Source organism: Chiloscyllium punctatum, chromosome 39 (genome assembly GCF_047496795.1).
Source record: "Chiloscyllium punctatum isolate Juve2018m chromosome 39, sChiPun1.3, whole genome shotgun sequence".
NCBI classification, from domain to species: domain Eukaryota; kingdom Metazoa; phylum Chordata; class Chondrichthyes; order Orectolobiformes; family Hemiscylliidae; genus Chiloscyllium; species Chiloscyllium punctatum.
The window spans coordinates 30,387,824-30,403,219 of NC_092777.1; positions in this window are offsets into that span (position 1 = coordinate 30,387,824).

Genomic DNA, 15,396 nt, shown 5'->3' on the forward strand with positions numbered 1-15,396 from the left:
TTCTTTTCTCATTTCTCTTTTCTCTTCTTTTCTCTTCATTTCTCTTCTTTTGTCTTTTCTCTTGTTTTCTCTTCTGTTCTCTTTTCTCCTGTTTTCTCTTCTTTTCTCATTTCTCTTTTCTCTTCTTTTCTCTTCATTTCTCTTCTTTTGTCTTTTCTCTTGTTTTCTCTTCTTTTCTCTTTTCACTTCTTTTCTCTTCTCTTCTCTTTTCTCTTTTCTCTTCATTTCTCTTCTTTTCTCTTCTTTTCTCTTTTCTCTTCATTTCTCTTCTTTCCTTTTCTAATTCTCTTCTTTTCTCATTTCTCTTTTCTCTTCTTTTCTATTCTTTTCTTTTTCTCTTCTTTTCTCTTCTTTGGCCCTTTCAAGTTTCTCTTTTCTCTTGTTTTCTCTTCTTTTCTCTTTTCTCTTTGCTCTTGTTTTCTCTTCTTTTCTCTTTTCTCTTCATTTCTCTTCTTTTCTCTTCTTTTCTCTTTTCTCTTCTTTTCTCTTCTTTACCCTTTTCTCCTTTCTCTTCTTTTCTCTTCTTTTCTCTTTTCTCTTTTCTCTTGTTTTCTCTTCTGTCACCCTTTCTCTTTTCTCTTTTCTCTTCTTTTCACTTTTTTCTCTTTTCTCTTTTAGCTTTTTTTTCTCTTTTAGCTTCTTTTCTCTTCTTTACCCCTTTCTCTTTTCACTTCTTTTCTCTTCTTTTCTCTTTTCTCTTGTTTTCTCTTTTCTCCTCTTTTCGCTTTTCTAATTTCATCTTTTCTCTTCTTTTCTCTTTTTTCATCTCTCTGCTTTTCTCTTCTGTTCTCTTTTCTCTTTTCTATTCTTTTCTATGTCTTCTCTTTTCTCTTTTCGCTTGTTTTCTTTCTATTTTCTCTTTTCTCGTCATTTCTCTTCCTGTCTCTTCTTTTCTCTTTTCTCTGAACTCTTCTTTCCTTTTCTCTCCTTTCTCTTTCTCTTCTTTTCTCTTCCTTTCTCTTCTTTTCTCTTTTCTCTATACTCTTCTTTTCTTTTCTCTCCTTTCTCTTTCTCTTCTTTTCTCTTCATTTCTCTTCTTTTCTCTTCTTTGCTCTTCTTTTCTCATTTCTCTTGTTTGCTCTTCTTTTCTCTTCGGATCTCTTTTCTCTTCATTTCTCTTCTTTCCTTTTCTAATTCTCTTCTTTTCTCATTTCTCTTTTCTCTTTTCTCTTCTTTTCTATTCTTTTCTTTTTCTCTTCTTTTCTCTTCTTTACCCCTTTCATTTTTCTCTTTTCACTTCTTTTCTCTTCTTTACCCTTTCTCTTTTCTCTTTTCTCTTCTTTTCTCTTCATTTCCCTTCTTTTCTCTTTTCTCTTCTTTTCTCTTCTTTACCCCTTTCTCCTTTCTCTTCTTTTCTCATTTCTCTTTTCTCTTGTTTTCTCTTCTTTAACCCTTTCTCATTTCTCTTTTCTCTTCTTTTCTCATTTTTCTTCTTTTCTCTTCATTTCTCTTCTTTTCTCTTTTCACTTCTTTTCTCTTCTTTACCCTTTCTCTTTTCTCTTTTCTCTTCATTTCTCTTCTTTTCTCTTTTCTCTTCTTTTCTCTTCTTTACCCCTTTCTACTTTCTCTTCTTTTCTCTTCTTTTCTCTTCTTTTCTCTATTCTCTTTTCTCTTGTTTTCTCTTCTTTAACCCTTTCTCTTTTCTCTTTTCTCTTCTTTTCACTTTTTTCTCTTTTCTCTTTTAGGTTTTTTTTCACTTTTATTTTCTTTTCTCTTCTCTACCCCTTTCTCTTTTCACTTCTTTTCTCTTCTTTTCTCTTTTCTCTTGTTTTCCCTTCTTTAACCCTTTCTCTTTTCTCTTTTCTCTTCTTTTCTCTTTTCTCCCCTTTTCGCTTTTCTAATTTCATCTTTTCTCTTTTTTCATCTCTCTGCTTTTCTCTTCTGTTCTCTTTTCTCTTTTCTATTCTTTTCTATGTCTTCTCTTTTCTCTTTTCGCTTGTTTTCTTTCTATTTTCTCTTCTCTCGTCATTTCTCTTCCTGTCTCTTCTTTTCTCTTTTCTCTAAACTCTTCTTTTCTTTTCTCTCCTTTCTCTTTCTCTTCTTTTCTCTTCCTTTCTCTTCTTTTCTCTTTTCTCTTTACTCTTCTTTTCTTTTCTCTCCTTTCTCTTTCTCTTCTTTTCTCTTCATTTCTCTTCTTTTCTCTTCTTTGCTCTTCTTTTCTCATTTCTCTTGTTTGCTCTTCTTTTCTCTTCGGATCACTTTTCTCTTCATTTCTCTTCTTTTCTCTTCTTTTCTCTTTTCTCTTTACACTTCTTGTCTTTTTTCTTCTTTTCTCTTTTCTCTTGTTTTCCCTTCTTTTCTCCTTTCTCTTCTCTCTTCTTTTCTCTTCATTTCTCTTTTCTCTTGTTTTCTCTGCTTTACCCCTTTCTCTTTTCTCTTTTCTCTTCTTTTCTCTTCTTTTCTCTTTTCTCTTGTTTTCTCTTCTTTTCTCTTTTCTCTTGTTTTCTCTGCTTTACCCCTTTCTCTTTTCTCTTTTCTCTTCTTTTCTCTTCTTTTCTCTTTTCTCTTGTTTTCTCTCCTTTTCTCATTTCTCTTTTCTCTTCTTTTCTCTTCATTTCTCTTCTTTTGTCTTTTCTCTTGTTTTCTCTTCTTTTCTCTTTTCTCTTGTTTTCTCTTCTTTTCTCATTTCTCTTTTCTCTTCTTTTCTCTTCATTTCTCTTCTTTTGTCTTTTCTCTTGTTTTCTCTTCTTTTCTCTTTTCTCTTGTTTTCCCTTCTTTTCTCCTTTCTCTTCTCTCTTCTTTTCTCTTCATTTCTCTTTTCTCTTGTTTTCTCTGCTTTACCCCTTTCTCTTTTCGCTTTTCTCTTCTTTTCTCTTCTTTTCTCTTTTCTCTTGTTTTCTCTTCTTTTCTCTTTTCTCTTGTTTTCTCTGCTTTACCCCTTTCTCTTTTCTCTTCTTTTCTCTTCTTTTCTCTTTTCTCTTGTTTTCTCTTCTTTTCTCATTTCTCTTTTCTCTTCTTTTCTCTTCATTTCTCTTCTTTTGTCTTTTCTCTTGTTTTCTCTTCTTTTCTCTTTTCTCTTGTTTTGTCTTCTTTTCCCTTTTCTCTTCTTTTCTCTTCTCTTCTCTTTTCTCTTTTTTCTTCATTTCTCTTCTTTTCTCTTTTCTCTTCATTTCTCTTCTTTCCTTTTCTAATTCTCTTCTTTTCTCATTTCTCTTTTCTCTTCTTTTCTATTCTTTTCTTTTTCTCTTCTTTGGCCCTTTCAAGTTTCTCTTTTCTCTTGTTTTCTCTTCTTTTCTCTTTTCTCTTTGCTCTTGTTTTCTCTTCTTTTCTCTTTTCTCTTCATTTCTCTTCTTTTCTCTTCTTTTCTCTGTTCTCTTCTTTTCTCTTCTTTACCCCTTTCTCCTTTCTCTTCTTTTCTCTTCTTTTCACTTTTCTCTTTTCTCTTGTTTTCTCTTCTGTCACCCTTTCTCTTTTCTCTTTTTTCTTCTTTTCACTTTTTTCTCTTTTCTCTTTTAGCTTTTTTTTCTCTTTTAGCTTCTTTTCTCTTCTTTACCCCTTTCTCTTTTCACTTCTTTTCTCTTCTTTTCTCTTTTCTCTTGTTTTCTCTTTTCTTCTCTTTTCGCTTTTCTAATTTCATCTTTTCTCTTCTTTTCTCTTTTTTCATCTCTCTGCTTTTCTCTTCTGTTCTCTTTTCTCTTTTCTATTCTTTTCTATGTCTTCTCTTTTCTCTTTTCGCTTGTTTTCTTTCTATTTTCTCTTTTCTCGTCATTTCTCTTCCTGTCTCTTCTTTTCTCTTTTCTCTGAACTCTTCTTTCCTTTTCTCTCCTTTCTCTTTCTCTTCTTTTCTCTTCCTTTCTCTTCTTTTCTCTTTTCTCTATACTCTTCTTTTCTTTTCTCTCCTTTCTCTTTCTCTTCTTTTCTCTTCATTTCTCTTCTTTTCTCTTCTTTGCTCTTCTTTTCTCATTTCTCTTGTTTGCTCTTCTTTTCTCTTCGGATCTCTTTTCTCTTCATTTCTCTTCTTTCCTTTTCTAATTCTCTTCTTTTCTCATTTCTCTTTTCTCTTTTCTCTTCTTTTCTATTCTTTCCTTTTGTAATTCTCTTCTTTTCTCTTCTTTACCCCTTTCATTTTTCTCTTTTCACTTCTTTTCTCTTCTTTAACCCTTTCTCTTTTCTCTACTTTTCTCTTCTTTTCTATTCTTTTCTTTTTCTCTTCTTTACCCCTTTCTTTTTTCTCTTTTCTCTTCTTTTCTCTTCATTTCTCTTCTTTTCTCTTTTCACTTCTTTTCTCTTCTTTACCCTTTCTCTTTTCTCTTTTCTCTTCTTTTCATTTCCCTTCTTTTCTCTTTTCTCTTCTTTTCTCTTCTTTACCCCTTTCTCCTTTCTCTTCTTTTCTCTTCTTTTCTCATTTCTCTTTTCTCTTGTTTTCTCTTCTTTAACCATTTCTCATTTCTCTTTTCTCTTCTTTTCTCTTCTTTTCTCTTTTCTCTTCTTTTCTCTTCTCTTTTCTCTTTTCTCTTCTTTTCTCTTCATTTTTCTTCTTTTCTCTTTTCACTTCTTTTCTCTTCTTTACCCTTTCTCTTTTCTCTTTTCTCTTCATTTCTCTTCTTATCTCTTTTCTCTTCTTTTCTCTTCTTTACCCGTTTCTCCTTTCTCTTCTTTTCTCTTCTTTTCTCTATTCTCTTTTCTCTTGTTTTCTCTTCTTTAACCCTTTCTCTTTTCTCTTTTCTCTTCTTTTCACTTTTTTCTCTTTTCTCTTTTAGGTTTTTTTTCTCTTTTAGCTTCTTTTCTCTTCTTTACCCCTTTCTCTTTTCACTTCTTTTCTCTTTTCTCCTGTTTTCTCTTCTTTAACCCTTTCTCTTTTCTCTTTTCTCTTCTTTTCTCTTTTCTCCTCTTTTCGCTTTTCTAATTTCATCTTTTCTCCTCTTTTCTCTTTTTTCATCTCTCTGCATTTCTCTTCTGTTCTCTTTTCTATTCTTTTCTATGTCTTCTCTTTTCTCTTTTCGCTTGTTTTCTTTCTATTTTCTCTTCTCTCGTCATTTCTCTTCCTGTCTCTTCTTTTCTCTTTTCTCTAAACTCTTCTTTTCTTTTCTCTCCTTTCTCTTTCTCTTCTTTTCTCTTCATTTCTCTTCTTTTGTCTTTTCTCTTGTTTTCTCTTCTTTTCTCTTTTCTCTTGTTTTGTCTTCTTTTCTCTTTTCTCTTTTCTCTTCTTTTCCCTTCTTATCTCTTTTCTCTTTTCTCTTCTTTTCTCTTTTCTTTTCTCTTTTTTCGTTTTTTCCCCTTTCTCTTTTCTCTTTTTTCTCTTCTTTTCTCTTCTTTACCCCTTTCTCCTTTCTCTTCTTTTCTCTTCTTTTCTCTATTCTCTTTTCTCTTGTTTTCTCTTCTTTATCCCTTTCTCTTTTCTCTTTTCTCTTCTTTTCACTTTTTTCTCTTTTCTCTTTTAGCTTTTTTTTCTCTTTTAGCTTCTTTTCTCTTCTTTACCCCTTTCTCTTTTCTCTTCTTTTCTCTTTTCTCTTGTTTTCCCTTCTTTAACCCTTTCTCTTTTCTCTTTTCTCTTTTCTCCTCTTTTCGCTTTTCTAATTTCATCTTTTCTCCTCTTTTCTCTTTTTTCATCTCTCTGCTTTTCTCTTCTGATCTCTTTTCTCTTTTCTATTCTTTTCTATGTCTTCTCTTTTCTCTTTTCGCTTGTTTTCTTTCTATTTTCTCTTCTCTCGTCATTTCTCTTCCTGTCTGTTCTTTTCTCTTTTCTCTAAACTCTTCTTTTCTTTTCTCTCCTTTCTCTTTCTCTTCTTTTCTCGTACTTTCTCTTCTTTTCTCTTTTCTCTTTACTGTTCTTTTCTTTTCTCTCCTTTCTCTTTCTCTTCTTTTCTCTTCTTTTCTCTTTTCTCTTTACACTTCTTGTCTTTTTTCTTCTTTTCTCTTTTCTCTTGTTTTCCCTTCTTTTCTCCTTTCTCTTCTCTCTTCTTTTCTCTTCATTTCTCTTTTCTCTTGTTTTCTCTACTTTACCCCTTTCTCTTCTGTTCTCTTCTTTTCTCTTTTCTCTTGTTTTCTCTTCTTTTCTCTTTTCTCTTGTTTTCTCTGTATTACCCCTTTCTCTTTTCTCTTCTTTTCTCTTTTCTCTTGTTTTCTCTTCTTTTCTCATTTCTCTTTTCTCTTCTTTTCTCTTCATTTCTCTTCTTTTGTCTTTTCTCTTGTTTTCTCTTCTTTTCACTTTTCTCTTGTTTTGTCTTCTTTTCCCTTTTCTCTTCTTTTCTCTTCTTTTCTCTTTTCTCTTTTCTCTTCATTTCTCTTCTTTTCTCTTCTTTTCTCTTTTCTCTTCATTTCTCTTCTTTCCTTTTCTAATTCTCTTCTTTTCTCATTTCTCTTTTCTCTTCTTTTCTATTCTTTTCTTTTTCTCTTCTTTTCTCTTCTTTGGCCCTTTCATTTTTCTCTTTTCTCTTGTTTTCTCTTCTTTTCTCTTTTCTCTTTGCTCTTGTTTTCTCTTCTTTTGTCTTTTCTCTTCATTTCTCTTCTTTTCTCTTCTTTACCCCTTTCTCCTTTCTCTTCTTTTCTCTTCTTTTCTCTTTTCTCTTTTCTCTTGTTTTCTCTTCTTTCACCCTTTCTCTTTTCTCTTTTCTCTTCTTTTCACTTTTTTCTCTTTTCTCTTTTAGCTTTTTTTTCTCTTTTCGCTTCTTTTCTCTTCTTTACCCCTTTCTCTTTTCTCTTCTTTTCTCTTTTCTCTTGTTTTCCCTTCATGAACCCTTTCTCTTTTCTCTTTTCACTTCTTTTCTTTTCTCTTCTTTTCTCTTTTCTCCTCTTTTCGCTTTTCTAATTTCATCTTTTCTCTTCTTTTCTCTTTTTTCATCTCTCTGCTTTTCTCTTCTGTTCTCTTTTCTCTTTTCTCTTCTTTTCTCTTCATTTCTCTTCTTTTGTCTTTTCCCTTGTTTTCTCTTCTTTTCTCTTTTCTCTTGTTTTGTCTTCTTTTCCCTTTTCTCTTCTTTTCTCTTCTTTTCTCTTTTCTCTTTTCTCTTCATTTCTCTTCTTTTCTCTTCTTTTCTCTTTTCTCTTCTTTACCCCTTTCTTTTTTCTCTTTTCTCTTCTTTTCTCTTCATTTCTCTTCTTTTCTCTTTTCACTTCTTTTCTCTTCTTTCCCCTTTCTCTTTTCTCTTTTCTCTTCTTTTCTCTTCATTTCCCTTCTTTTCTCTTTTCTCTTCTTTTCTCTTCTTTACCCCTTTCTCCTTTCTCTTCTTTTCTCTTCTTTTCTCATTTCTCTTTTCTCTTGTTTTCTCTTCTTTAACCCTTTCTCATTTCTCTTTTCTCTTCTTTTCTCTTCTCTTTTCTCTTTTCTCTTCTTTTCTCTTCTCTTTTCTCTTTTCACTTCTTTTCTCTTCTTTACCCCTTTCTCCTTTCTCTTCTTTTCTCTTCTTTTCTCTATTCTCTTTTCTCTTGTTTTCTCTTCTTTGACCCTTTCTCTTTTCTCTTTTCTCTTCTTTTCACTTTTTTCTCTTTTAGGTTTTTTTTCTCTTTTAGCTTCTTTTCTCTTCTTTACCCCTTTCTCTTTTCACTTCTTTTCTCTTTTCTCTTGTTTTCTCTTCTTTATCCCTTTCTCTTTTCTCTTTTCTCTTCTTTTCTCTTTTCTCCTCTTTTCGCTTTTCTAATTTCATCTTTTCTCCTCTTTTCTCTTTTTTCATCTCTCTGCTTTTCTCTTCTGTTCTCTTTTCTCTTTTCTATTCTTTTCTATGTCTTCTCTTTTCTCTTTTCGCTTGTTTTCTTTCTATTTTCTCTTCTCTCGTCATTTCTCTTCCTGTCTCTTCTTTTCTCTTTTCTCTAAACTCTTCTTTTCTTTTCTCTCCTTTCTCTTTCTCTTCTTTTCTCTTCCTTTCTCTTCTTTTCTCTTTACTCTTCTTTTCTTTTCTCTCCTTTCTCTTTCTCTTCTTTTCTCTTCATTTCTCTTCTTTTCTCTTCTTTGCTCTTCTTTTCTCATTTCTCTTGTTTGCTCTTCTTTTCTCTTCGGATCACTTTTCTCTTCATTTCTCTTCTTTTCTCTTCTTTTCTCTTTTCTCTTTACTCTTCTTGTCTTTTTTCTTCTTTTCTCTTTTCTCTTGTTTTCCCTTCTTTTCTCCTTTCTCTTCTCTCTTCTTTTCTCTTCATTTCTCTTTTCTCTTGTTTTCTCTGCTTTACCCCTTTCTCTTTTCTCTTTTCTCTTCTTTTCTCTTCTTTTCTCTTTTCTCTTGTTTTCTCTTCTTTTCTCTTTTCTCTTGTTTTCTCTGCTTTACCCCTTTCTCTTTTCTCTTTTCTCTTCTTTTCACTTTTCTCTTGTTTTCTCTTCTTTTCTCATTGCTCTTTTCTCTTCTTTTCTCTTCATTTCTCTTCTTTTGTCTTTTCTCTTGTTTTCTCTTGTTTTCTCTTTTCTCTTGTTTTGCCTTCTTTTCCCTTTTCTCTTCTTTTCTCTTCTTTTCTCTTTTCTCTTTTCTCTTCATTTCTCTTCTTTTCTCTTTTCTCTTCATTTCTCTTCTTTCCTTTTCTAATTCTCTTCTTTTCTCATTTCTCTTTTCTCTTCTTTTCTATTCTTTTCTTTTTCTCTTCTTTTCTCTTCTTTGGCCCTTTCATTTTTCTCTTTTCTCTTGTTTTCTCTTCTTTTCTCTTTTCTCTTTGCTCTTGTTTTCTCTTCTTTTCTCTTTTCTCTTCATTTCTCTTCTTTTCTCTTCTTTTCTCTTTTCTCTTCTTTTCTCTTCTTTACCCCTTTCTCCTTTCTCTTCTTTTCTCTTCTTTTCTCTTCTTTTCTCTTTTCCCTTTTCTCTTGTTTTCTCTTCTTTCACCCTTTCTCTTTTCTCTTTTCTCTTCTTTTCACTTTTTTCTCTTTTCTCTTTTAGCTTTTTTTTCTCTTTTAGCTTCTTTTCTCTTCTTTACCCCTTTCTCTTTTCACTTCTTTTCTCTTCTTTTCTCTTTTCTCTTGTTTACCCTTCTTTAACCCTTTCTCTTTTCTCTTTTCTCTTCTTTTCTTTTCTCTTCTTTTCTCTTTTCCCCTCTTTTCGCTTTTCTAATTTCATCCTTTCTCTTCTTTTCTCTTTTTTCATCTCTCTGCTTTTCTCTTCTGTTCTCTTTTCTCTTTTCTATTCTTTTCTATGTCTTCTCTTTTCTCTTTTCGCTTGTTTTCTTTCTATTTTCTCTTTTCTCGTCATTTCTCTTCCTGTCTCTTCTTTTCTCTTTTCTCTAAACTCTTCTTTCCTTTTCTCTCCTTTCTCTTTCTCTTCTTTTCTCTTCCTTTCTCTTCTTTTCTCTTTTCTCTTTACTCTTCTTTTCTTTTCTCTCCTTTCTCTTTCTCTTCTTTTCTCTTCATTTCTCTTCTTTTCTCTTCTTTGCTCTTCTTTTCTCATTTCTCTTGTTTGCTCTTCTTTTCTCTTCGGATCTCTTTTCTCTTCATTTCTCTTCTTTCCTTTTCTAATTCTCTTCTTTTCTCATTTCTCTTTTCTCTTTTCTCTTCTTTTCTATTCTTTTCTTTTTCTCTTCTTTTCTCTTCTTTACCCTTTTCATTTTTCTCTTTTCACTTCTTTTCTCTTCTTTAACCCTTTCTCTTTTCTCTTTTCTCTACTTTTCTCTTCTTTTCTATTCTTTTCATTTTCTCTTCTTTACCCCTTTCTTTTTTCTCTTTTCTCTTCTTTTCTCTTCATTTCTCTTCTTTTCTCTTTTCACTTCTTTTCTCTTCTTTACCCTTTCTCTTTTCTCTTTTCTCTTCTTTTCTCTTCATTTCCCTTCTTTTCTCTTTTCTCTTCTTTTCTCTTCTTTACCCCTTTCTCCTTTCTCTTCTTTTCTCTTCTTTTCTCATTTCTCTTTTCTCTTCTTTTCTCTTCTTTAACCCTTTCTCATTTCTCTTTTCTCTTCTTTTCTCTTTTCTCTTCCTTTCTCTTCTTTTCTCTTTCTTCTTTACTCTTCTTTTCTTTTCTCTCCTTTCTCTTTCTCTTCTTTTCTCTTCATTTCTCTTCTTTTCTCTTCTTTGCTCCTCCTTTCTCATTTCTCTTGTTTGCTCTTCTTTTCTCTTCGGATCACTTTTCTCTTCATTTCTCTTCTTTTCTCTTCTTTTCTCTTTTCTCTTTACTCTTCTTGTCTATTTTCTTCTTTTCTCTTTTCTCTTGTTTTCCCTTCTTTTCTCCTTTCTCTTCTCTCTTCTTTTCTCTTCATTTCTCTTTTCTCTTGTTTTCTCTGCTTTACCCCTTTCTCTTTTCTCTTCTTTTCTCTTCTTTTCTCTTTTCTCTTGTTTTCTCTTCTTTTCTCTTTTCTCTTGTTTTCTCTGCTTTACCCCTTTCTCTTTTCTCTTTTCTCTTCTTTTCTCTTTTCTCTTGTTTTCTCTTCTTTTCTCATTGCTCTTTTCTCTTCTTTTCTCTTCATTTATCTTCTTTTGTCTTTTCTCTTGTTTTCTCTTGTTTTCTCTTTTCTCTTGTTTTGTCTTCTTTTCCCTTTTCTCTTCTTTTCTCTTCTTTTCTCTTTTCTCTTCATTTCTCTTTTCTCTTCATTTCTCTTCTTTCCTTTTCTAATTCTCTTCTTTTCTCATTTCTCTTTTCTCTTCTTTTCTATTCTTTTCTTTTTGTCTTCTTTTCTCTTCTTTGGCCCTTTCATTTTTCTCTTTTCTCTTCTTTTCTCTTCTTTTCTCTTTTCTCTTTGCTCTTGTTTTCTCTTCTTTTCTCTTTTCTCTTCATTTCTCTTCTTTTCTCTTCTTTTCTCTTTTCTCTTCTTTTGTCTTCTTTACCCCTTTCTCCTTTCTCTTCTTTTCTCTTCTTTTCTCTTCTTTTCTCTTTTCCCTTTTCTCTTGTTTTCTCTTCTTTCACCCTTTCTCTTTTCTCTTTTCTCTTCTTTTCACTTTTTTCTCTTTTCTCTTTTAGCTTTTTTTTCTCTTTTAGCTTCTTTTCTCTTCTTTACCCCTTTCTCTTTTCACTTCTTTTCTCTTCTTTTCTCTTTTCTCTTGTTTACCCTTCTTTAACCCTTTCTCTTTTCTCTTTTCTCTTCTTTTCTTTTCTCTTCTTTTCTCTTTTCTCCTCTTTTCGCTTTTCTAATTTCATCTTTTCCCTGCTTTTCTCTTTTCTCTTCTTTTCTCTTCTTTACCCCTTTCTCCTTTCTCTTCTTTTCTCTTCTTTTCTCATTTCTCTTTTCTCTTGTTTTCTCTTCTTTAACCCTTTCTCATTTCTCTTTTCTCTTCTTTTCTCTTCTTTTCTCTTTTTTCTTCTTTTCTCTTCTCTTTTCTCTTTTCACTTCTTTTCTCTTCTTTACCCCTTTCTCCTTTCTCTTCTTTTCTCTATTCTCTTTTCTCTTGTTTTCTCTTCTTTGACCCTTTCTCTTTTCTCTTTTCTCTTCTTTTCACTTTTTTCTCTTTTCTCTTTTAGGTTTTTTTTCTCTTTTAGCTTCTTTTCTCTTCTTTACCCCTTTCTCTTTTCACTTCTTTTCTCTTCTTTTCTCTTTTCTCTTGTTTTCTCTTCTTTAACCCTTTCTCTTTTCTCTTTTCTCTTCTTTTCTCTTTTCTCCTCTTTTCGCTTTTCTAATTTCATCTTTTCTCCTCTTTTCTCTTTTTTCATCTCTCTGCTTTTCTCTTCTGTTCTCTTTTCTCTTTTCTATTCTTTTCTATGTCTTCTCTTTTCTCTTTTCGCTTGTTTTCTTTCTATTTTCTCTTCTCTCGTCATTTCTCTTCCTGTCTCTTCTTTTCTCTTTTCTCTAAACTCTTCTTTTCTTTTCTCTCCTTTCTCTTTCTCTTCTTTTCTCTTCCTTTCTCTTCTTTTCTCTTTTCTCTTTACTCTTCTTTTCTTTTCTCTCCTTTCTCTTTCTCTTCTTTTCTCTTCATTTCTCTTCTTTTCTCATTTCTCTTGTTTGCTCTTCTTTTCTCTTCGGATCTCTTTTCTCTTCATTTCTCTTCTTTCCTTTTCTAATTCTCTTCTTTTCTCATTTCTCTTTTCTCTTTTCTCTTCTTTTCTATTCTTTTCTTTTTCTCTTCTTTTCTCTTCTTTACCCTTTTCATTTTTCTCTTTTCACTTCTTTTCTCTTCTTTAACCCTTTCTCTTTTCTCTTTTCTCTACTTTTCTCTTCTTTTCTATTCTTTTCTTTTTCTCTTCTTTACCCCTTTCTTTTTTCTCTTTTCTCTTCTTTTCTCTTCATTTCTCTTCTTTTCTCTTTTCACTTCTTTTCTCTTCTTTACCCTTTCTCATTTCTCTTTTCTCTTCTTTTCTCTTTTCTCTTCCTTTCTCTTCTTTTCTCTTTTCTCTTTACTCTTCTTTTCTTTTCTCTCCTTTCTCTTTCTCTTCTTTTCTCTTCATTTCTCTTCTTTTCTCTTCTTTGACCCTTTCTCTTTTCTCTTTTCTCTTCTTTTCACTTTTTTCTCTTTTAGGTTTTTTTTCTCTTTTAGCTTCTTTTCTCTTCTTTACCCCTTTCTCTTTTCACTTCTTTTCTCTTCTTTTCTCTTTTCTCTTGTTTTCTCTTCTTTAACCCTTTCTCTTTTCTCTTTTCTCTTCTTTTCTCTTTTCTCCTCTTTTCGCTTTTCTAATTTCATCTTTTCTCCTCTTTTCTCTTTTTTCATCTCTCTGCTTTTCTCTTCTGTTCTCTTTTCTCTTTTCTATTCTTTTCTATGTCTTCTCTTTTCTCTTTTCGCTTGTTTTCTTTCTATTTTCTCTTCTCTCGTCATTTCTCTTCCTGTCTCTTCTTTTCTCTTTTCTCTTTACTCTTCTTTTCTTTTCTCTCCTTTCTCTTTCTCTTCTTTTCTCTTCCTTTCTCTTCTTTTCTCTTTTCTCTTTACTCTTCTTTTCTTTTCTCTCCTTTCTCTTTCTCTTCTTTTCTCTTCATTTCTCTTCTTTTCTCTTCTTTGCTCTTCTTTTCTCATTTCTCTTGTTTGCTCTTCTTTTCTCTTCGGATCACTTTTCTCTTCATTTCTCTTCTTTTCTCTTCTTTTCTCTTTTCTCTTTACTCTTCTTGTCTTTTTTCTTCTTTTCTCTTTTCTCTTGTTTTCCCTTCTTTTCTCCTTTCTCTTCTCTCTTCTTTTCTCTTCATTTCTCTTTTCTCTTGTTTTCTCTGCTTTACCCCTTTCTCTTTTCTCTTCTTTTCTCTTCTTTTCTCTTTTCTCTTGTTTTCTCTTCTTTTCTCTTTTCTCTTGTTTTCTCTGCTTTACCCCTTTCTCTTTTCTCTTTTCTCTTCTTTTCTCTTCTTTTCTCTTTTCTCTTGTTTTCTCTTCTTTTCTCTTTTCTCTTGTTTTCTCTGCTTTACCCCTTTCTCTTTTCTCTTCTTTTCTCTTCTTTTCTCTTCTTTTCTCTTTTCTCTTGTTTTCTCTTCTTTTCTCATTGCTCTTTTCTCTTCTTTTCTCTTCATTTCTCTTCTTTTGTCTTTTCTCTTGTTTTCTCTTTTCTCTTGTTTTGTCTTCTTTTCCCTTTTCTCTTCTTTTCTCTTCTTTTCTCTTTTCTCTTTACTCTTCATTTCTCTTCTTTTCTCTTTTCTCTTCATTTCTCTTCTTTCCTTTTCTAATTCTCTTCTTTTCTCATTTCTCTTTTCTCTTCTTTTCTATTCTTTTCTTTTCTCTTCTTTTCTCTTCTTTGGCCCTTTCATTTTTCTCTTTTCTCTTGTTTTCTCGTCTTTTCTCTTTTCTCTTTGCTCTTGTTTTCTCTTCTTTTCTCTTTTCTCTTCATTTCTCTTCTTTTCTCTTCTTTTCTCTTTTCTCTTCTTTTCTCTTCTTTACCCCTTTCTCCTTTCTCTTCTTTTCTCTTCTTTTCTCTTCTTTTCTCTTTTCCCTTTTCTCTTGTTTTCTCTTCTTTCACCCTTTCTCTTTTCTCTTTTCTCTTCTTTTCACTTTTTTCTCTTTTCTCTTTTAGCTTTTTTTTCTCTTTTAGCTTCTTTTCTCTTCTTTACCCCTTTCTCTTTTCACTTCTTTTCTCTTTTCTCTTGTTTACCCTTCTTTAACCCTTTCTCTTTTCTCTTTTCTCTTCTTTTCTTTTCTCTTCTTTTCTCTTTTCTCCTCTTTTCGCTTTTCTAATTTCATCTTTTCTCTTCTTTTCTCTTTTTTCATCTCGCTGCTTTTCTCTTCTGTTCTCTTTTCTCTTTTCTATTCTTTTCTATGTCTTCTCTTTTCTCTTTTCGCTTGTTTTCTTTCTATTTTCTCTTTTCTCGTCATTTCTCTTCCTGTCTCTTCTTTTCTCTTTTCTCTAAACTCTTCTTTCCTTTTCTCTCCTTTCTCTTTCTCTTCTTTTCTCTTCCTTTCTCTTCTTTTCTCTTTTCTCTTTACTCTTCTTTTCTTTTCTCTCCTTTCTCTTTCTCTTCTTTTCTCTTCATTTCTCTTCTTTTCTCTTCTTTGCTCTTCTTTTCTCATTTCTCTTGTTTGCTCTTCTTTTCTCTTCGGATCACTTTTCTCTTCATTTCTCTTCTTTTCTCTTCTTTTCTCTTTTCTCTTTACTCTTCTTGTCTTTTTTCTTCTTTTCTCTTTTCTCTTGTTTTCCCTTCTTTTCTCCTTTCTCTTCTCTCTTCTTTTCTCTTCATTTCTCTTTTCTCTTGTTTTCTCTGCTTTACCCCTTTCTCTTTTCTCTTCTTTTCTCTTCTTTTCTCTTTTCTCTTGTTTTCTCTTCATTTCTCTTTTCTCTTGTTTTCTCTGCTTTACCCCTTTCTCTTTTCTCTTCTTTTCTCTTCTTTTCTCTTTTCTCTTGTTTTCTCTTCTTTTCTCATTGCTCTTTTCTCTTCTTTTCTCTTCATTTCTCTTCTTTTGTCTTTTCTCTTGTTTTCTCTTTTCTCTTGTTTTGTCTTCTTTTCCCTTTTCTCTTCTTTTCTCTTCTTTTCTCTTTTCTCTTTTCTCTTCATTTCTCTTCTTTTCTCTTTTCTCTTCATTTCTCTTCTTTCCTTTTCTAATTCTCTTCTTTTCTCATTTCTCTTTTCTCTTCTTTTCTATTCTTTTCTCTTTTCTCTTCTCTTCTCTTCTTTACCCCTTTCTCCTTTCTCTTCTTTTCTCTTCTTTTCTCTTCTTTTCTCTTTTCCCTTTTCTCTTGTTTTCTCTTCTTTCACCCTTTCTCTTTTCTCTTTTGTCTTCTTTTCACTTTTTTCTCTTTTCTCTTTTAGCTTTTTTTTCTCTTTTAGCTTCTTTTCTCTTCTTTACCCCTTTCTCTTTTCACTTCTTTTCTCTTCTTTTCTCTTTTCTCTTGTTTACCCTTCTTTAACCCTTTCTCTTTTCTCTTCTTTTCTTTTCTCTTCTTTTCTCTTTTCTCCTCTTTTCGCTTTTCTAATTTCATCTTTTCTCTTCTTTTCTCTTTTTTCATCTCGCTGCTTTTCTCTTCTGTTCTCTTTTGTCTTTTCTATTCTTTTCTATGTCTTCTCTTTTCTCTTTTCGCTTGTTTTCTTTCTATTTTCTCTTCTCTCGTCATTTCTCTTCCTGTCTCTTCTTTTCTCTTTTCTCTAAACTCTTCTTTTCTTTTCTCTCCTTTCTCTTTCTCTTCTTTTCTCTTCCTTTCTCTTCTTTTCTCTTTTCTCTTTACT